This window comes from Lycorma delicatula, chromosome 2, assembly GCF_047948215.1.
Source record: "Lycorma delicatula isolate Av1 chromosome 2, ASM4794821v1, whole genome shotgun sequence".
In the NCBI taxonomy this organism is placed as follows: domain Eukaryota; kingdom Metazoa; phylum Arthropoda; class Insecta; order Hemiptera; family Fulgoridae; genus Lycorma; species Lycorma delicatula.
In genome coordinates, this window is record NC_134456.1 from 11,004,180 (window position 1) to 11,028,234 (window position 24,055).

A 24,055-nucleotide genomic window follows, 5' to 3' on the forward strand; every position below is an offset into this window, starting at 1 on the left:
GTTATTTAGAAGAGAAACGGCAAAGTTATCGGATGTGAAAGTTTTCTGGATTCTGCTTGGAGAGTATCGATTGAAATACAGTATATCCTCATATACGGCGAATCTAGATATCTTTGTAAAATTTAAGCGTACGTGTTCGATCTACACCTCAACAGATATTATAAACAACAGGTAACATAACTAGTATTTTTAAGCAATTAATTTTAATTTTTATTAAATTTTTTATCCGCTCATGCGTTCACCAAAATATCGAACTAAAGATTATAAAGAATAAGAAAAATTTATAAAGAAGAATGATACGATACTAATGTTGTTTAGTTAACAATTTTGGTGTAATGCATGGTCTTACACGAGTAAAGCACACGCGTGTTTTAGAAACATTTCTTTTAAAATCGTTATTCTAAGTCAAGCATTCCACTTAAAAAAAATAATTTTAAATTAAATACTTTATAGTCGCCAGTGAAAAAGTATATCATCAGCGACTAATGAAATAGTCATTAATGGCTTATTACTATCTTTTATTTTGTTTATTTTTTTATTATTTTACGTAAATCACAAAATAAACATCACATAGTGAACACATGATGCGGTTACATCACGTACATTTAATTATGGTGTTTGTAGATATAACAGAATTAGTTTAATTTATGGAAATTCTGTGGAAAAACCTTTTCCATCGTAAAACGTTTGAAAAATTATTTATGTTGGTTAACCTCAAAATTCTTAGCAGGAAATTGTACGCTTGGCAACTTGCCAAAAATAAATTATCTAACATCATACAAACTCCAAACCAGTCGGTTAAAATTCTCTTTTAGTATTACAAAACACAATCAAGCTCGGATTCCTAATTACGTTCAAGTTAAACTGGAAGGGGCCGGACACACTCATCTTCAAGTCGATATAATTTCATGGATTGAGATAAGGTTGGATACCCGTTTAGTGATGATTTAGAAAAATATTTTTAAGTTAAGCACATCATAGTAATAAAACTTCTTTAAAAATCAGTTGGAATGCGTGAGTACCGTAAATAAAATCAACAAAATTTCAAAATAACTTTTGTAAACCCCCGCTCAAAAACGATTAAACTAAGTCAGTGAATTGTCATTCAATGTTTCAACTTATAAAATCGTTTATTAATTAAGCCTAATCAGGATGGAATTTGTTTGCAATCTTTATCAGGGAGATAGAGGATAAAGTTTTAATAAATTTGGAAAATGTTTGTTTAATTTTAACTCGATAAATGAAATAGCCATCATTAATTTGAGTTAATGTTTTATAAATAGCCTAAAAATATTTAATAACGATTTAAAACAGAATATTTTGAATAACGATTGAATTTCTTCAACATTACTTGTATAAGTTTTTCAAAAAATATTAACAAAATACTTTCTTAAATTAGCTAATCTCTAATAAAACGGAATTAAATAGAACCATTTATGAAACACTCATTACGGGCGATGAAAAATTGATCACAAATGACAATAATGTACGAAAAATATCGTGGTCGAAGCGAGGTAAAGCTCGGCAAACGGTGAAAAAGTCAGGTTTGAAGTCAGAAAAGTGATTCTGTGTATGTAGCGGGATCGAAAATGGTATGTTCCGTATGAGCTGCTATTACCCGGTCGAACGATTGATTGTAACCTCTATCAACAATCGATAAGATTGCTCCAAGCAATTAAGATAGCATTGACGGATAAGAAAGGTTTCATCTTGTATTACGACGACCCCAGACCTCACAGTTAAGCTGAAAATGCATGGTTCTTCTACCATCAGAATACCGTTTTTTTTTTCGGTTTCTACAGAACTGTAGTGTTGGTTTTAAAAGAATCAAGTGAAACTCACTTATCATAATTTTTCTTTCAGAAAACAGAACTTCTACCGTGGCCGGATTATAATTTTATTTTAAAAATGACAAAAGTTGTGTAATACAACGGCATATATTTTATTTAATAAATTTCACTTGATGTATGAAAAAAACCTTGTTTTACTTTTTAAATAAAAGTTTATCCCGACCCAATAAAAATCTTCTTTTTTTTTCAATATGATCGGCGGTTTTCATGTATTCAAGTTTGTAAAAGTTGTAATGTATTCGTATATTAAGCTGCAGGATATCTTACGAATTAAAATCAACGATTAAGGTATCCGTTACTTTTTCCTTTTCCTGTTTAGTCTCCGGAATCACTGCAAGGTATTACTTTAGAGGATGAACGAGGATGATATTATGAATGTAAATGAAGTGTAGTCATGAGCAGTCTCAGGTCAACCATTCCTGAGATGTGTGGTTAATTGAAACCTATCTGCCGAAGAACACCGGTATCCACGATTAAGTACCGGTATCCATGATTAAATCCGTATAGAAGTAACTGCCTTTATTAGAATTTGAACGTTGGAACTCTCGACTTCGAAATCAGCTGATTTGCGAAGACGTGTTCCCCACTAGACCAACCTGGTGTTAATGTATCCGTCAATTTTATTTCCTGTTTAGCCTCCAAGAATCTCCGTCAGGTATTACTTCAGAGGATGAATGAGGATGATATTTATGAGTGTAAATAAATTGTACTCTTTTACAGTCTCAGGTCAACCGTTTTTGAGATGTATGGTTTATTGACACCCAACCACCAAAGAATACCGGTATCTGCGATCTAGTATTCAAATCCGTATTTACGGATTTGAACTTGGAACTCTTGACTTCGAAATCAGCTAATTTGGGAGTAGTTTATGCGTTCATCACTAGTAGTGAACGCGTCAACCGGGTTGCTCTAGACCAACCCGGTGGGTTAAGATATACGTTACTTAAATTCATATAAACGAGCTTTAAAAATAATTAACACTGACTTAAAAAAAACGTACAATAATTTCTGGAGCAAAGCTTCTTAATGAAGGCTTCGGGATTGGAATCAACTGAGAAAAAACGAGTGTCCCGAGAAATCGTCACGCGGTTGCTCATTCCTCCGTTATACATACCGCGTGCTAATTATAGATACTAACACGCGTGTTCGCTAAGCGCGTTTTCTCTCTCTCTCTCACTCTTATTTACAACTTATGCATATAAGTCTCTCTTCACTGTTGTACCCAGGTTATGCGTATATGTCGTTCTCCCTCACTCTCTCTCATTCTTACACACAGCATAAGTCAGTTTTGCTGATGAAAAATCAGAAGCACCTAAACAGTTTCCTTTTGAAACATTCAATTTATCAATGAATAGTCAACTGGTGCAACCTACTATAAAACAGCTCAACCATGGATGCTGTTTTTTTCAAGAAACTTAAACAAAATAGAGCCTCAAACATGAATATCCATTCCTTTTCCTTCCTTTTTCCTGTTTAGCCTCCGGGAACTACCGTTTAGATAATTCTTCAGAGAATGATATGTATGAGTGTAAATGAAGTGTAGTCTTGTACATTCTCAGATCGACCATTCCTGAGATGTGTGGTTAATTGAAACCCAACCACCAAAGAACACCGGTATCCACGATCTAGTATTCAAATCCGTGTAAAAGTAACTGGCTTTACTAGAACTTGAACGCTGGAACTCTCGACTTCCAAATCAGCTGATTTGGGAAGACGCGTTCACCACTAGAGCAACTCGGTGGGTTCAAATATGAATATCCTACTTTAGTTGTCACAAACCAATAATTACTGTGATAGAACGCAACGATTAAACTTCAATGATGTGTTTAAATTTTCTATGTTTTATGCAAATAAATCTTTTTTACAATATGTGTATTTCATTGTTAGTTCATATTTCTTATTAATAAAAACTTTTTAATATTTGCGTATATTGTGAATACGTTATTTTGCACCGTTAATAAATAATTCATATAATATTTGGTAAGAAGCTTAGCTTCCGTTCTGTGTCCACGCATCAACGCACTCGTTTTTATTTTAGTAACTTGCTTATTGTCAAATAACGTCCAAGAGAGGAAAGTTCGTTTATAAAGTGATAGAGTTTACATGATGATCAAGACATATTTTACGTTAAAAGACTACTTACATCATTACTACTGTTATTTTACATCATGACTACTTACTAAACTTCATTAATTTCTTGAAACACAATAAACTGATTGTTGAATTTTATCTGTAATTTTTTTAATTAATTCCATTTAATATATGGATTTAGTCTATTGCTTTTTAAAATATTTAAATAACATATTACGTGTAACTCACATTCAATAATGGTGCAATAGTCAACCCTTTTCAAAGTATTTTTGACTTGTTTTACCATCATATATTTTATAATATTTTACAGCCTAACGGTAGATAACTGTTATTTTGTTTTATTTTTAAATATTATTTTTAAGTAGTAATAAGAGTTAAAACAACAGATACTATGGATACTATAATCGTTATTGAAATTTTAATTTCATTAAATGTATACCGATCAATTTCAATAAAATGGCTTTTCCTTTTCTTTTCTTAAATGGTTACACTAGTTGTAACCATTTAATAAATTTAACCATTTAAATAAATTCATGAGAAAAAGCTAGCTGTTTCGAATGGGCACCATTCGATAAAAGAAAAGTAGATTTACCCTGTGGAGGGGTGAGCCCCTTGCCCTTGCAAAAGGGCCCAGACAGGGATGGTAGAGACTGCTGCCACGATACTCTGAGGTGACCGTATTATATTTGGTGGCGAAGATCGGTTGCCTCGGAGAAGAGTCAACGTCAATAAACTGCACCGTCAAATTTTTAATAAATAGTTTATTTACAGGTTGCAAAACCAAGAAGAAAATTGTCGGTTTGAAGACCAAAATATTTTTTATATTATTTGTATTTATGATTCGCGATATACTACAAAATTTTTGTTTTGGTTTTGAGTATAATTGTATTTATTAATTTATTACACGATCGATGAAATTACATAAAATCTTTGAAGTTTGTACGATGAATACGGATATGAAATTTTGTATCTTATGAAAAATACCATACCTGATTGGAATTTGAACCCGGGACCTCCGGATGAAAGGCCGAGACACTACCACTACGATCTAATTTGATCCATTTCTTTAGTTATCTAAGCCTTTCATTTCTGTATTATTTTAAAATAATTCTTTTACATATAATGTATACAGTTACTATTAGCTTTACGAAGCTGGTTTAGCCGAATGGTGTAGGGCGACAGTCGGCCGTTGCAGTAGGTAGTATTAGCTAGATACAGTAGCTGTATCCAGCTACTTATCGCGCAGGTGTCAATAGTTTAATTACCATAATTAAACTAAATAGTAATATAAAAAAGTCTATAAAGCATATATATCGATTTTACATGGCAAAGATAGATTCCATTTATCGTAATATTCTTGATGGTCTGTGTTGTTTAATAACTATTAAGATGTAATCTAATCTTAAAATGGCTTTACTATCCTTTCAAAGAGATCTGTCTCAAGCAGAACGTGAACAAACCTGGTGATCCCTTTCGTTTGGATAAACAATTCTCTTTGTGAAGTTGTAATTAAAGTGTAATTGGATATTCTTTAATGCGAGTAGACTAAAATGACATGTCGATATGTACTTAAGAAATATTTATTTTCTCATCTGATACTTTATTTATTAAAATGAAAATTGAAAAGCTATTACATCCCGATCGTCTGCTCTTCTATCTACATTTTTATGAACTCATTTTTGAAGGCCATAGAAGTAGAAAATAACAAAGTGACTCTCTTTGTTACGACACAACCATCTGCGCTTACACTGTTCAACTGCTTTATCTCCGTAAATAGCTTTATCATAAAGCGCTGTTATCGGTTTTCTATATTGTTTATCCTCTATAATTATTCGTATAAATTCATGAATAACATATTAAGAGTGTTTTCTGTCGTGTAATCATCACTTCAATCGTTAAATACATTCTTACATCAAAGAAGATTCTTCTGTAATCTCTATACTAATACTATAAGCTGAAAAAGCGTACATCAATATCGAGTCAATATATTTCATACGAGCGTACTAAAATTACAGTTTTACACAGGAATGTTACGTAGGAAAAATAAGGAAGTTATATTAGATTAAAAAACATAAAAACTCAGTTCGATCCAAATCATTTTATCCATTACCAAGCCTATTTTTTATCAATTTTTCCGAATTCAGTCATTCAATCTTTTTTCCTTGTCATAAATAAATAGGGTTAGTATTTTAAAATCAATTTACTTTAAATATATATCTTTTCTCTAATAATAGATTTATAGTAGATTCAAAACAAAATCAATTCGAACGCTGAAATTGCGTTATCAACCACATTCAATGTGAATATTCTAAATTTCTAAACACTATTTAAAAATAAATCTGCTCTTTTCAACTGCAGATTCCTAGTTTCATGGTTTTATTTTTACTACTATAACACAACTGACCTGCGTAAATATATTTTTATTTCGCTTTAGTTATTTATGTTGTTTATTTAATTATTTTCATTATATTTGTAATACTTATTATTTAATAGTTATTTATTTGAAAAGAAATAACTATTAAAAGTAGAATTTAAAACGAAAAAGGTAAAACTGGAAGTTTATTTCATGATACAAAAGAGAATAATTATCCAAGTTTCTTCTTATATATCAGATTTATTCATATGAACTCGAAGTTAGTTAAAACAATAAAATAAAATAAAATATTGTGGAAACAGACGAATAATAATACAAGTAATAATAATAATAATAATAAAGACTAGAATGTGTAATTATAAGAGTTTTAAAGGAAATAGTTAGTTTAAATAGTTAAAATAACTTTCTATAATTAAAATTCCTACACATTTTAATCTTTAATGAATTTCTTTACCAGAGTATTTCTGTATAATTTTAGGTATAATTAATATTTTATTCTGATGTAACTGACTAGTGTGAAGACTTGAGATATTTCATAATGTATGTGTTAATTGTATCTGTTTTTGTTTCTAATATTTATGATAATTTACTATAAAACAATATCTCAAGTCTTTACACTAGTAAATTACATCGCAATGAAATATTAATTACGTTTAAAACTATATAAAAATACTGAGTAATTATTCATTAAAGATTTTAATGTGAGTTAATTAAACGATTGAAACAATAGTTATTTTAATATTTCTGTTTTTCTCGTTTGTACATAATACAATACCCAAATGTTTTACATAGTTTTCCTTACATCCCTAAAGAAAGAGAAATTCACCGGTCAAAACTTATATTATTATTTTTTTGTCATTTCTCTTTTTTTAGTAACTGATTCTAGCGGTAATGATTGAAATAAACCCTTAATATTACTTAATAGTGATAATAACAGTATACAGTAATAAAATACCAAATAATATATTTCATTTGGAGTTAGCATCATTTGCAGACATTTACCGAGATACATTTACCATGATCATTAAAAAATTACATAATTCACTTATGTAATCTCAAACTGTCGTTAATCTTCTTGGTGCCCTTTAAACAACTTGCATTTTATAATTTATTTATCCCTGCGTAGTAATTTACTATGCAATTACTCGTTGATTTTAAACACTCGGAAAACCACAAATTCTTTTTAGCTGTTATTAAAACAGCGTCATTAAAACATTTTTGTGTTAAAAGTGTTATTAATTACGTTGTAACGTTTCATGTTATACCAGGTGATTCAAAAAGGACTTTACAAATTTAAAGCATATGCAATTTATTTGGATAACTTACAGATTCGGTTGACGTCTCATTTCATAGCAAAACTCATTAAGTTTTGACTCACGTAGTTTGTTAGTACCGAATTTTGTCACCAATAGTTCTGTCACCAGTGTTGATAAAAACGGTTACATTTACTGGTGTAGAACGTGCTCCTTGTGTGAAAAGTTTCACGATGTATGTTGCAGGTTAACTTAACTAACTTTTTTAAGAATACCTTAGGGAATCTCCTAGTAGGCATACAATTTAGTCTTTGCACCAAACTTTCTTTGAGACAGGTTGTTCTTCTTCTAGACAAAACGGCCCGTTCATCTTCCAGGAAGCAACCGTAAATGATACTTTTAATCTGGACGTGCTTCAAAATTTTCTAATATCTCAGTAAGACGATGGTGACCAAGATGGATGTCATTACTATCAGCAGGACGGAGCATCAGCTGACTTCCGCCTAGAAGTCAGAGATTTTCTTTATACTGTATTCTCAGGTCGATGGGTTGGTCGTGAAGGTTCAATTGCAGCCCACCTTACTCAACAGATTTTACCCTGCTAGATTTTTTCTTGTAGAGTTTCATTAAAGATCGGTTTTTTGTGACACATTTGCATGCTTATCTTGTTGAGTCTTTGAATTAACGCGGCGTTCGTTTGGGCGTTTAGGTTGGATAGAAATTGAGCACTTATTCAAAATTTAAGGAGTGTCCAACGCAGAGCCTTAATTGTATGTACTGTTGTTTTTAACAACCACCTACGAGGCTACTACTCTATTGGGAAAGGCTCTCTCAATCGATTTAGTGGTGAAAGTTCGGGCGGCCATGTGGAAATTGCGAAGAGGCAGGGAGGCCGAGGTATTTAGGATGCGGTTTCGAGCCGGGCCGGTACCGGAGCGGAACGGTGATCTCAATGCACCGGTTCTAAATTTCGAACAGTTGCCCATCTCTCGCCTTAGGAGGAGGCTTTACAGCCTCGCAATGGAAGCATGGCATCAATAATGGCACGCCACGACTAAGGGGAAGGCCTTTGAATAGATTTATACAGGATCTGGGGGGATGGTATGCCTCTTCTTCGTTTTTAAGGGCAACGGGAGCCCGAGTGCTTTCCAACCGTGTAAATTTTAAACAATATTTGTTTCGGTACCGCCTGGCAGCTGATGAGCTGTGCGTCAGCGGGGAGGTCCAGTGAAATGAGCATATGATGTTTGACTGCCCTGATTTTGGGGGGGCCAGAAACTTAAAAAAAGAAAAGGGCCACCCTGGAACTTAAAAGTCAAGGGGAAAATTGGCCGCTCATAAACGGCGAGTCAGTGTGGCGAGAGCCGCATTGTTGGACCGTGTGAGAGTTCCTCGATGAGGTTGCGTTGTTCAACCGACATCGGTAGATTAGTTAAGGGTAGAGTACAATGACTCCTACCGTGCTGCTGTGGGAAGCTAATCCAGAGTAATGGCTGTCCACCAGCCAGATAAAGTTCCAAGCGTTTTAAATGGTGGACAGGTACTAGCTGGCATTCAGCGACCGAGGCCTGACAGGAAATTACTGTCTTTTTAATATAATAACAAGGGGTGCGCCTCCCCGGTTTAGATTTTATTGTATGACAAGTGAGCGGTTGGGACACGTTAGCAGGTGGTATATGGCAACTCGCTTAGTCCGCTCACGCTGTTAGGTAAGCTCACTAGAAGCTATTAGATTATCGGTCGCTAAACTGTTTTTGAGACACATTAGTCGTTTTTGGCATGAGCATCTGGTCATATGCTCTAGGGTGACCGAATGGGGTGGTGGCGGGAGAAATGCCATTTAACCAATAACGCTGCAGCTGCAGAGGTAATGCCCGACTTACTGTCTAAGTCTATAATGAAATCGACTTCAGGTGTGATGTATGCCGCATTACAAATGGAAACCCTATCCAACCAAAGTGAATGTCGGATGAAAAACTTGATGTATTTTTCTGCAAAATGAGACCTCAACTGAATTTGTAAGATACCTCATTAAAGTTTCATATGTTTTTAAAGAAGTGAAATTCTTTTTGAATTATTCGATATATGTTACCCATTAAAGTGTGGAATCCGTTATTTCACACAATAACTACTTATTTCATGAACGATCTGACCGAATCAGTTAAAGTGTATAAAATATTGCATTCTACAATTTAACTAGTTATTTTATGAAATAACGTTTGTCCTATCGTTAAAGTTTTAAAGACTGTACGTGAACGCTGTTTGTACCGGTTATGGCTGGTTTCCAATCACTTCTTATTTTGCATTTCCTGTTCCGTTTGTAACCGTCAGTCGGAATCCGTGTTTCGTCGATAGTAAATCTATACATTCATAAATTTTTGAGTGGTATGTTTGTGTTCGATTGAATCAAACGGCTCTCGGTCTCAATTTAATGCATCTGAGCAAGAATTTCCGAATATTGAGATATCAGTTCGGTCTGTTGAGACGGCTAAAAGTATCGGAGTTGGACAAGGATTTAAAAAGTGTTTTTGCAAAATACAGAGTGATACTAAAACGTATGCCAACTTCATGATTAATATTCAATATATTATTTATGATGCAAGTGCATCACAACAATATTTGTTTTAATAAATAGTTAAAAATAAAATTAAGGTATTTCATAAAGCTTAATATTATAATTTTCTTTTACATTTTTGGTTTAGATAAAATTTTTTATATTTTTTTAAAGAAACTAAAGTCTTTTACCAGCAGGCCAAATAATATTTTTTATATTTAAAATTAATATGTTTGTTGTATTAATTATTATTAAAATTTTTCGTTTTAGATAAAGTTTTTTAAATATATTTTAAGCGGCATACGTTTTTTACCAGTAAATTATTGATGAACAGAAGCTTTATAAGGGAATTTCTCGAAATAATATGAGACCCGAGACGATTAAGTTAATGAAATCTATGCAGTTTAATTTTATGTAAGTCAAGCAATTCAAACCGAATCTAAATGGTGTTAGTAATAATAAGATGATCTGCAGAATTGTATAGTACAGCATATCCGTCCATCTTCTGTTCAGCCAAGTACATTATCTTGCATCTAATCTGTTGTTATACTACAAAGAGTAGTTGTCCTGCTTTTGTTGAACAATTCCCTACTCACCATTTCCAAGCTGTAGCTTTCTCATTATCATTAGTAAAGACTGTCTTATTGTGTTTCCTAATCTTGAAATTATATTTTAGCGATTGAGTTTTGATCAAAGACTTTTCTTGTTAATACTTGTTTTTTTATTTTTAAAGTATTTCTAATAACAATTATCTTTTATTTCGCAAATAAAAAACATCTTTCTTGTAAAAATATGAAATTCTCTGGAATTATACATTCCATTTTACCATCAATTTTAAGTAGAATTCAAATTTTGTTAAAAACATAAATTTACTGTATAAACTATAACTTAACTGCTTTAGATTCCAGCTTTAGAGTATTAATGTCAAGATTATAGAAATAATCTAGAAATAACTAGTCATACATCAAAAATCTTAACTAGATTTCTATACAGAAGAATTGAGAGGAGAGTGGAAGAAGTGTTAGGAGAAGACCAATTTGGTTTCAGGAAAAGTATAGCGACAAGGAAAGCAATTTTAGGCCTCAGATTAATAGTAGAAGGAAGATTAAAGAAAAACAAACCGACATACTTGGCGTTTATAGACCTAGAAAAGGCATTCGATAACGTAGACTGGAATAAAATGTTCAGCATTTAAAAAAAATTAGGGTTCAAATACAGAGATAGAAGAACAATTGCTAACATGTACAGGAACCAAACAGCAACAGTAACAATTGAAGAACATAAGAAAGAAGCCGTAATAAGAAAGGAAGTCCGACAAGGATGTTCCCTATCTCCGTTATTTTTTAATCTTTACATGGAACTAGCATTTAATAATGTTAAAGAACAATTTAGATGCGGAGTAACAGTACAAGGTGAAAAGATAAAGATGCTACGATTTGCTGATGATATAGTAATTCTAACCGAGAGTAAAAAGGATTTAGAAGAAACAATGAACGGCATAGATGAAGTCCTACGTAAGAACTATCGCATGAAAATAAACAAGAACAAAACAAAAGTAATGAAATTTAGTAGAAATAACAAAGATGGACCGCTGAATGTGAAAATAGGAGGAGAAAAGATTATGGAGGTAGAAGAATTTTGTTATTTGGGAAGTAGAATTACTAAAGATGGACGAAGCAGGAGCGATTTAAAATTCCGAATAGCACAAGCTAAACGAGCCTTCAGTAAGGAATATAATTTGTTTACATCAAAAATTAATTTAAATGTCAGGAAAAGATTTTTGAAAGTGTATGTTTGGAGTGTCGCTTTATATGGAAATGAAACTTGGACGATCGGAGTATCTGAGAAGAAAAGATTAGAAGCTTTTGAAATGCGGTGCTATAGGAGAATGTTAAAAATCAGACGGGTGGATAAAGTGACAAATGAAGAGGTATTACGGCAAATAGATGAAGAAAGAAGCATTTGGAAATAATAGTTAAAAGAAGAGACAGACTTATAGGCCACATAATAAGGCATCCTGGATTAGTCGCTTTAATATTGGAAGGACAGGTAGAAGGAAAAAGTTGTGTAGGCAGGCCACGTTTGGAATATGTAAAACAAATTGTTAGGGATGTAGGATGTAGGGGATATACCGAAATGAAACGACTAGCACTAGATAGGGAATCTTGGAGAGCTGCATCAAACCAGTGAAATGACTGAAGACAAAAAAAAAAAATTGAAATAATTGAATAAAATATACAACGCTATAATATATTTCAAATTACGTTAAGGGTAATTATTTGAAGTTATAAAATCTAAACCGGGTTCATAACGTTATCTGCAGCTTTAACAGTATAAATGAAAAAAGGATTTTTAAATCCAATCCTTGTAATTTAGTTTTGCATGTTCAAGCCTTAATTTCCGTCTTTTTTTCAAAAAAGTCAACTAATTTTCATGATTTTATTCTTAAGACAATTTTTATGGTGTTCGATAATTTTTTTTTGGTTGTTTATAATTTTCCCGTATAATTTATATGAAAAATATTTTAAACGAAAGATTTTTACATTGGATTTGATTATATCTTATTTAAATTATTACGATGAATAATCCGATTTAAATATTAAAAAAGAAATATATATTAGAAATAATATAAGAAAATCAATTTGAGTATTATAGTAAAAATATGATACGTATTTTAGAATTCTACAGAATCTTATCTCAAGGTCGATAAGGTGTAATTTTTTTTTTTGTATTTACTTCATTATTTTTTAAGCCACAGTTTTTTCATCTGTACCTTTATTACGAACCTATTTGTAATTCAAGTAAAGTTTTTAAAGGCCTTTTCCAATTTTTTAAAATAATTTTTATTTAAAAAATCTAAAGCGAAATATTTGGAAGCCACAATTACAGAGATGAATAACAACGAACAAGAAGTAAAGGAAAGAATAATGAAGGGAAGAAATATATGTTATAATCAAAAGAAGAAAATTTTCAGATCTAAGCCGGTTAAAAAGGAATCCAAAATATACGTACACCTTGTACGTGCATTCAACATTGTCAGATTTTGTATTATACTGCTGCAAAACCTGGGCACTGACGAAAACATAAGGGTTTTCAAAGTTTCAGGTGTTTGAAAATAAAATATTGAGAAAAATATACGATCCAGTAAAGGTTAGATACCCAGGAGTGGAAAAGAAGGAAAATCCTGGAACTACGCGACCTGTATAACAGACCCCAAATTGTGGAGCTGCCAAATAAAAGGAAATGAGATGGGCGGAGCGTGTATCACGAGCAGCCGAGGATTTCAAGATTAAGAAGCCGCTGCACTTAGAATGTGAACGAGTAGAGAGACAGAGGCAGGCCAAGCAGAAGATAACTCGACCGAGTAAGAGAGATATTTGGTGGATCGGGAGTTGACGACTGGGAGAAGGCTTCCAGGGACAAAGAGCGTTGAGGAAAATTGTTGCATCGGTTAAGGACAATTGATGTTAGTGAAAGAATTTAAAAAAAAAATATTCATATTTTAATTTTAAAATAAATGTAATAAATTTAAATGAAATATGTTAATTTATTTTCGTTAAAAACATTTAAATGAAAACATCTCTAAGGAAACAATTTGAAATGTTTTAGAAATCAGTTTTCGAAATACAGCTTCAGTTTCACAGTGCCTGGTAAAATATAGAAAGAATAGCAACTTTGTTGCCAGCTTTTTTACTTTATAATTAATTGTATATTATTATTTGTTTAACCGTCATTTTTTAATTTCATAACTTCGTAAAATAATTTTTATTTTTTAAGTGTAATAATCCTGGAAATTTTCTCAACTTAAATCGTCTTAAATTCAAATAAATTTTTTTCTTCATATTAACTTATAATTTTGTACTAAACTGACTGCGAATAAAATTAATAAAATAAAATTAGGTACTTTTTAAAATGATTTCAGAGTTGAATATTGCTTATATGATTTTTAATTGAAGGTTCCATTTTTCGTTATGCGTCAAATTAGTCGACATCAATAAATGTCGATTAATTCTGTTAGCAAAATAATATTTTTCCTTATTTGATGTACTACTTATTGCATTTTTTTTATTTTTTTATTATTTATTAATATTTTTTTTCTTACAAAGTCAACGGAGTACCGTCTAGAGGTTGTCGGCGTATGTATAAGTTATTTAACTTATTCGGTAAACAACAAGTAACTGACAAATAACTGATAAACAAATTAACAACTTAAGTGCACTTAATCTTATCTCTTATACGTTTTGTTTTGTTTTCAATTAGTTATTCGTTTATAATACTTAACTAATTTGGCGTTTCCTAATTTCATAACTTTGCCTCTTTTTATTTTTTATTCTTCGGAGTTACGAGAATCAACTACTTAAGCCCTTTTCCCAAACAAAAAGAAAAAAAAGAAATCCTTTCGAGTTTTGACGCTAAAAGCAAAAGACTGTTAAAATATTCTTGATAAAAAATATTAAAAACTGATAAACTTGATTCATAAACATATCACATTTGTTTATTGCCTTGGCTTTTCTTCTGCCATCCTTTCTTAGGTCTTTTCTACATCCTCTTTACGGCCTCTACCTCTGATGATAGGCTGTCTGAGAGCTCGGACATGGTATCTTTATCACGGTATAAAAGAAGAAGATACCATTTCTTCTTTTTCAGATCCCAGTGATGTTATGCGGCCGGCACCAGGTCGACGCCGATCTAGATGGAGCGGTTAGCATGGTTGTTAAAGATTCCAAACTTGATGCGCTCTCCAATGACAAATTTTGAGCGGCAGAAGTACTCGCCCTGTCCTTAGGTGTCCTCAGGGCTTTTTTAGGTCCCACAGTTGGGTGTTATACAGTCTCTGTATCCGATCCTTTCTCTATTGTTGCTTGCATCTGCATCGCACAAGCTCAGACATTTTCTGCACCCTTGTCAACCTTCCTTCGCCTTACGACTGGTCGAAGGACTGATGTTTTTGGCTTTTTCAGACGACTCCTTTCCTTATGTACAACGTCCTTTTTAAGCTGCATCTTCGCGGACTTTAATGATCCCTTTCGCGGTGTAGACTCGATCTTAGCATCATTGATTTTCTCTCTCGCGGTAGCAATACTTGGCGCAAGAGCAGAAAGCAACTGCTCCACGTTAACTTTGGAGGATGAAGAAGCAGAAGCCGCTTTTGTATTAGTAGTGGTCGAGGTGTTCTACTGTTAAAACTTTTCCTCCCTTCATGGTAGCTTATTTTTGCGGAGTTTTAACTTCCTGAATCGCAATTTCCAATCTGGGCACCGGACAGATTCTTGCAGGACAGTTTTAGTGTGTTTTACAGTTGATACAAATTGGGGAGGATCTTTATACGGATCGCCTTCACGAGTTTCCATACTACACACGAAGATCTCTTGCCTTTCACACCTAATCGCAGTGTGTTCGAAACGTTGACACTTAAAACATCACGTAGGTTGCGATATGCATTAGCGCACATCCAGACAGTATATACCAGCACGTACTTTCTCACAAAGAATTGATCTGTTAAACGTTAACACATGCAATGCATAAGGAAGAACCTCACCGTTTCTCCTCATGGTTTCTCCTCATTTCTTCTATTTCTTTTTCGGTATACTAATAAGATAACAGAAAACAACGACTCCTTACGATGAATTAAGAGTACAATGTGGTTAAATAGATACAGAGAACTCACCGATCTTCTTTAAAGTTGACCTTTTTGGCTTTGACAATCGCTTACAGTTTCAAATTATAAACCATTAAAAGTCTTGCGAAATTCCTTGATGGATCCACCAGCACAGTTTGTTATTTCCCGAGCAATTATGAATGTACGTTGAGAGTGGGCTGACTTTCTGGATGTTTCCATTCTCTCTCTCGTAACAACTAGATACTTTGGTCTGGACGTATTGTTACAAAAAACGTTTATCGCTTTTCTAAGTCTATGCGCATTTACATCTTTTCCTCTTCACTTCTGGTAAATCGGTTCTTTCCAAAAGAGAGTGTTTAAGTGCACCTTTTGCCACGTGGAATTGTTCAAGATGCTGCATAAAAGTTGATCCCTTCTGCAGCAAGGCTAGCCCCCGGGGTACATCCTCACTCCAGGGCTTCTAACTTAGAGATACGACCCTTTACTCCGGTGGAACCAGCATATATCCTGGCAGAGAACGGATGCGCAATCTCTGAACTGACTCCAGGCCCCTCCTCACGGAAGCTTTCAGTGCTCCCATGCTCCGACATACATAGGCATCTTAGCTGCATGCGGACGACGGATGGATCTCTGTAACAACTGCAATAACATCGATCCTGGTCGCCACACCGTCAGCTCTTATTGTTGTATAAGTCCATTCCCAAAAATATTATCAAAGTATATGATCTACAGGGGCCAAAAAAAATCCAACCCAAATTAATGACCTGAAGATGGAAGACAGGTCAAAAATGTGGAAGTGTAAGTGGTAATATCCGAATGTGTGGATTATCTACTTCAAGGTATTATTATTATAATATTATTTTATTTCACATATATTTAAAATATAAATGTTCGTCTGTTTGCAACATCACGCAAGAACCATCCTACGCGTAGGTCGGTTCAAATTTTCAGGATTCATTTGTGTTTTCCCAGATCGAAGTTTTAGCTACAGATCGAGATCCTAGTCCCCTTAGGGATTAAAATTTTAAGATATTCATTAAAGAAAAAGAAAATTAATTAATCCTTTTAGTTCGTTATTATATTTTTGTTATAACAGGGATATAATGAAGTAAAAGGTTTATTATTCTTTTCTCTAATCTCTTATCTTATCTTCTCTTATCTTTGAAGTATATATTATGCTCATAAACATGAGGATAATGAACGCGTTAGGGTCCAGGGGGCTCCGCTCCTAGAGTAGACGGTTGGATGAGCAAACCGACCCCTCACTGGCTAATTCATTAATGTATTAATGCTTTCAGTTTGGCAAAAATAATTAGTATTTTACTTAATAAAAATTATTCTATAACATATTTTTTATCATTATTATTACCCTAGTATAGAAAATAATAATAATAAAATAGCAGTTAGTCTTAATGATAAATTTAATGAGAAAATATCTTACAGTCTCTTCTAATTATTTCTTTTACAATCTCGTTTTTAAAGAATACATAAACTGTTTTTTTTTATCATTATTCACCCTAAAACCTGTACCATTTTACCTTAGCGATTAAAAATATTTTTTTTATTAAACTAAAATAAACTCAAGAAAATTATAAATTAAGAAATATGAATACAAATTAAAAAAAAAAAAAAAATGTTATTTTATATGTTTAACTTTTTATTTCTTCGCACGAAGTAAAGGAAGTATTTTGATCGCAAATAATTTCGGTTTTCAAGTTTCAATGGAAATATCCATTTTGACCATCCCTGAATCCATTTTGACTAGTTTCGGCGTGATATCTATATGTATCTCGCATAACTCAAAACGATTAGCCGTAGAATCTTGAAATATTGGATTTAAGACTGTTGTAACATCTAGTTGTGCATCTTCCCTTCCCGACTGAACCAAAAGTGCCAAAAAAGTCCAAAATCCCCAAAAAATCTGGAGTTTGGTTTTTTAAACTGCAGTAATAAGCCCACATTGAGAGACTTTCAGTGGTATATATGGTATGTATGTGGTACTTATTTTCATTGGTTCCAGAGTTATAGCCAAATAAAATTTTAATTAATGAAGTATTTGGATCTTACAAGGGTAAGCCACATCGGTTCAAATCAGACTTCATTTCCTTTTTTTAAACTTTTATTTTATTTTAAATATATTGGTTTATTACTGTTATTAAACTCTGAATGTAAAAAAAGATTACGATAAATAATTCAATAATAACAATAAAAAAATATGAAAAAGAAAATCAGACGTTATTAGTAAAATATAATTTTATGTACTTTCAAAAATGTGTATATATAGTTTAATAAGCATTATTGTATATGTGTGTATTTAATAGATTTGGTGAAACATCTGATTATTTAATATTAATTGAAAATTATAATTTTGAACCGTATTATTTTTGGAATTTCTGTTTAATTTTATCTACATTAAAGTTAACTACAGAGTGACTGAAAAATAGACCCTCACAAGAACTCCATATACACTGATGCATAAATGTCCGAGCTTTAATAAATTGCAAAGAATTCTTATCTTTTAGTTGATTACTCCTCTCATTTTGTCGGACAATATTCTCCCTAAGTCGAAGTTGATCATCATTTCGTTTGTTTTTTGTTGCCGATCATTTGAATACGGCATGACGATCTGAGATCGTCTTTTAAACGTTTTAATTCTTTCTTGACCGGGCGAATGTACCGAGAAATCTCTTCGCAGGGTATGAAAACGTACTATTGCTATGATGAACTAGGACGAGTGACCCGCCGTATCTTGTGCAAGGATACACAGTATGAAAATTAATCGATCATTAGTTAGATATAATTCTGATCTTAATTTGAGCACGCGTTCACTAGTTTTCAAATTTTCTTTCTCATTATGTTTGTCATTTTATAATAATCTTTTTATTATTTTCTTGGTCTTAACGTTTTCTTTCTCTTTATATTTATCCTTATTTTATTTTAAACTGCAGTAATAAGCCCACATTGAGATACTTTCAGTGGTATATATGGTATGTATTTGGTACTTATTATCATTGGTTCCAGAGTTATAGCCAAATAAAATTTTAATTAATGAAATATTTGGATCTTACAAGGGTGTGGCACATCGGTTCAAATCAGACTTCATTTCCTTTTTTTAGTTTAAGTACATTGGTTTATTACTGTTATTAAACTCTGATTGTAAAAAAAAATTACGATAAATAATTCAATAAAAACAATAAAAAAAATATGAAAAAGAAAATCAGAAGTTATTAGTAAAATATAATTAATGTTTTATTCTTTCTTTGTTTGAAACATTTTTTTCATGTTTATTAATTTTTTTTGCAACAGTTTCTTCCTTTTTTAACTTTTTTTTTTAATTTAAATATATTGATTTATGAATAATCTTAACCTCTAATTGTAAAAAAAAAACTTTTACAATAAATAATAATACAATAATAACAATAAAAAAAATGAAATTATTAGTGAAATAACATTTTATGTACTTTCAAAACGTGTGTATATAATGTAATAGGCGTACAAGGAAGTCATGTGGTGTCCACATAAGATTTTTTTTTAATTAAAAAGTGTTTTGAAATTATCACATTTTTTACAAAATTGTTTTCTTTGTAACGTGTCGATGGACTATTAATTTATAATTTCCATAATTAAATACATTTCTGCGATCACACTTTTAAAGAATAACATGATTTAAATTCCATGATTATGCAATTATGGAATCAGATTACGAAACTGAACGAAAAATGAGTACAAGTTTGTTAATTTTCGTGTTTACTTTTTTTCCTATAAATATGAAATTTAATATAATATTTGAAGTATAATTGTTTAATAATTTAATATTGTTTTACGTGCTTATTTAACAATATTTACGTTAATGTAACAGTTGTTAAATGTTAACTTTAATATATAGTTTTATAAAAATAACTCGTTACACATTTGTGTGGAATGAAGTTCCTAAGTAGTATAGGGCTTACTGATTGTTATTAATTTACTTTTTTTTAGAAAAACAAAACTATTCCTTTTAAAGTAATTGCGGCTAGGTTACTGAGATTCAGTATAAAACAAAATTTATATAATTAGAGTAACAAATAAGATGGATTTATTAAAGAGGCGATACAATCACCGAGTTAGAAAAGAAGAAAATATATAAAGAGTAGTTTCACGTTTTAAGTTTAAGAGTTTCTCATAAGTTGAAACTGAGAATTCATTACTCTTACAATAAATGGTAGTTTTCTTTGTTTCTCTTTTTCCCGACTTCTTATTTTAAAAAAACTCACGACTGTGCAAACCTGTAACGTAATAGTTACAAATGCGATGTCTTTGCGCTAATGGTGTAACAGCCGCACAACTATAAATAAAAGAAGCTTTATTCGTTGACTAAATACATCTTCACCAGGTATACTAAAGATCTCATGACTATCACAAAATTCATGAATAAATCCTTAAGTTGAGCTTAAAAGGTGGTTCTTTAATTTGTAGCTATTCAAAGATTGACTATAATCTTTTAAAATTTTAAAAATTATCATATACATTAATATTTATCAGTTTCTACGTTATTAAAATTTTTTTCTGGATTCAGCCATCTCCAATTCCCTTAATCTCAGTTTTTTTACATTTTGTCTTACTATAAAATTAAGATCTAAAAATAGTATAGAAAACTTTACATTTCGCATCGATTCGACCTTTGACCTCATTACATTAAATATCAAACTGTGGAAATTGATGCAGAATGTAAGGGTATAGTCCGATAATAAATGTATGTTTATTGAGAAATTTATTAGTAAAAGAGTGGATTTTGTTAAAAAACAATATTGTGAAAGGGGAGGAGTTAAAAATCTGAAAGAAAGAAAAATCTGCTATTTAATATATGTCCTGTTTTTGATGCAGAATGTAAGGGTGATGTTTCGGCTCAGAAATCAAAGATCGAATCGGTAGGAAATATAAGGTTTAACTACTCCTAAAATTAGAAAATTTTTAAAAAGGTTGGTTTAGTTAAATTGTGAATAATTTATGGATTAATATTCCAACATTGTAGAGAAAATATATGTTGGGAAACATGTAGTATCCTGTAGCGATAATTTTGTAATACGTAGTTAATTTTTGTTTTTTTTTTACATTAAGTTACATTTCCAATTAGTGTTTGAATTCAGCTTCATTAAAAAATAAATAAATAACATTCTACCATATTTTTAATTCATCATTTAAATCATATAATGATTTAATTAAATCACATTATTAAATTACGTCATTTAATTAATTGAGCATTACAAATAAATGGAGTAGTTGATAAAATATCAACTTGTCTGGAAGAAAAAAATTTACCTCGATTATATTTCTTATATAATAACAAAAGTATTTTACTAAGTTTGGCAGCGGTTTACTATTTAAATTTAAATAATTTTAGCTATTTCCAAAACACATTATTTTGAAGACATTTGTAATATTATCTTATTTTCTTCCTGATGTATAAATTACATTCTGTTCAATTAGTGAACAATAAACAACTCTCAGACCCAGTGAGATGACGATATATTTTTTTTTTTCTTCAGTCATTTGACTGGTTTGATGCAGCTCTCGAAGATTCCCTATCTAGTGCTAGTCGTTTCATTTCGGTATACCCCCTACAACCTACATCCCCAAAAATTTGTTTTACATATTCCAAACGTTGCCTGCCTGCACAATTTTTTCCTTCTATCTGTCCCTCCAATATTAAAGCGACTATTCCAGGATGCCTTAATATGTGGCCTATAAGTCTATCTCTTCTTTTAACTATATTTTTCCAAATGCTTCTTTCTACATCTATTTACCGTAACACCTCTTCATTTATCACTTTATCCACCCATATGATTTTTAACATTATCCTATAGCACCGCATTTCAAAAGCTTCTAATCTTTTCTTCTCAGATACTCCGATCGTCCAAGTTTCACTTCCATATAAAGCGACGCTTCAAATATATACTTTCAAAAATCTTTCCCTGACATTTAAATTAATTTTTGATGTAAAAAAATTATATTTATGACTGAAGGCTCGTTTTGTATGTGCTATTCGGCATTTTATGTCGCTCCTGCTTCGTCCATCTTTAGTAATTCTACTTCCCAAATAACAAAATTCTTCTACCTCCATAATCTTTTCTTCTCCTATTTTCATATTTAGGTTGACCATTCCTGAGATGTGTGATTATTTAATTGAATCCCAACCACCAAAGTGCTCCGGTATCCGCTGTCTGCTATTCAAATCCGTATAAAAGTAACTAATTTTTACTAGGATTCGGCCTTCTTAATCTTTGACTTCGAAATTGGTTACTAGACCAGCCCGGCGGGATATTTGTAATATGATTCTTAATATACAAATAAATTAATGAGAATATCAGATTAATTTTGTTTTTATAATTAAGTTTTCAACAAGGGTATAAAAATTTTAACAAATTAGAACAGGTAGATGAAAAATAGGAATTCTTGCTAAAGTTCTAACTTAAATCAACTTATCTAGAAACCAGCGTACTCACAAAAGATATAATTGTTTTATTTGTTTTTTTTTTTAATTTAATTTTTTCTTTGCGGTACATAGAATATTTTATAATTCTTGCGAACGCAGTGGCAAATCGCTGAAGTACAAGGGATACCGGTCACCACAGTTCCCTAAAAATCAAATTAATTCTGGAACATTTTTCTGTGAATGGCACCTGAGACTCATATGTTTCTCTCCCCGCCTGAACATTGTACACTAATGATAAATCAGCGTAGATTTTAAATATTAATTTATACGATAACGATAATTTAAGGTGCGCTAAACTATTCCAGAGATTTATTGTTAAACCCTTTGCAAGCATGAAAAATGAACTTTTAATCTGATTAATTTTCTGCAAAGTAAAGTAAAGGGCTAACCAAAGTAAAATTAAATCAGTTAATTAACCAAAAGTGTTTAACTTTTGGGAAAGTTTGTGCGTATTCAGCTTGGATGTTTGTTTCTTACTTTTCATAGACATAAAATTATTTAAATATAAAGAATACTTGGACACTATAGTTCTGTATGTTCGATCGCGTGTTTTTTGCAGCTAATTATATTTTTTCTGATTGTATTATTTTTTAAGTTATTATTATCTTAATTATATAATTTACTAAGTAAATATTACTTATGTAAGTAGTACTTTTATCGTACTTATATATTTACATATTTGTTATCCAATGTTTTTATATTTATTGTCTAATTACTTATGAGTGCTTAGTTTTATTTAAGTCGCCAATAACTCTTATTGTTGATGCAATAAATAAAAAATAAAAAAAAATAAATTATCTTCATAATATTTACTCAAAGATTTAGAATAATTACGCTAATTCTTTTATATAAAAAATTATTTTAAATTTAAACATTATTTATTACTTATAATTACTTATTTTTATAAAAATATTCATAAATAGCTTAGTTAAATACATCACTTCAATAATTATTTTAAATGTATTTTTTACATATAATTTGAGAATTTTTTAATTAATTATTAATTATAAATTAATTTGTAATTAATTAGATTTTGATTATTAAGAAAATTATGGTTTTAATATATTATATGTATATACATTTATATTAAAATATATGTAAATGTATATATATATATATATATATAATATATATATGTGTGTGTGTGTGTGTGTACTGACGTATACATTTTTTTTCTTTTCAGTGAAAGAGCGTGGGCATCAACAGCTACGGTCATTAGCCAGGTGGAAATAGGTAGCGTATGAAAAGAAGCCATGCCTGAACGGGATTCGAACCTGGACCCCCGCACGAAATCCCGAGATAGATATTTTAAATAAAATGTCGAGATAATGTATTTTGAATTGAGATACACCTTAATAAAATAATTAATTGTAATACATGATTCGATAAAATTATTAAAAAAAGAGACCTAATGGTCACGGTTCGCCCGTTTATCATTGGAAACTGGACACAACCCTTCTTTTTTTCTGTTTAGTCTCCGGAACCACTGTAACATATTACGTAAGAGGATGATATGTATGAATGTAAATGAAGGGTAATCTTGTACAGTCTCAGGTCAACCGTCCCTGAGAAGTGTGGTTAATTGAAACCCGACCACCAAAGAACACCGGTATCCACGATCTAGTATTCAAATCCGTGTAAAAGTAACTGCCTTTACCAGGATTTGAACTTTAGAACTCTCGAATTTGAGATCGGCTGATTTACGATAACGAGTTAATCACTAGACCAGCCCGGTGGGCTAACTGGACATAGCAGTGTAAATCGTAAAATTATCCCCGCAAAATCGAGGAGGACGTGGACCATAGCAAGGACAAAAACTCATAAGCTACCGAGACGAGAAA

General features: G+C 31.5%; 1 long non-coding RNA gene across 1 annotated transcript in view; it reads left to right on the forward strand.

Annotated features, from left to right (window-relative positions):
- LOC142320116 (uncharacterized) overlaps nucleotides 1–23,656 on the forward strand; it is a 443,053-nt gene extending 419,397 nt beyond the window's left edge. Inside the window, exon 5 of the long non-coding RNA XR_012755291.1 lies at nucleotides 23,398–23,656. This is a non-coding gene — a long non-coding RNA (uncharacterized LOC142320116). The remainder of the gene's footprint in view (nucleotides 1–23,397) is intronic.
- The last annotated feature ends 399 nt before the right edge of the window (nucleotides 23,657–24,055 follow it).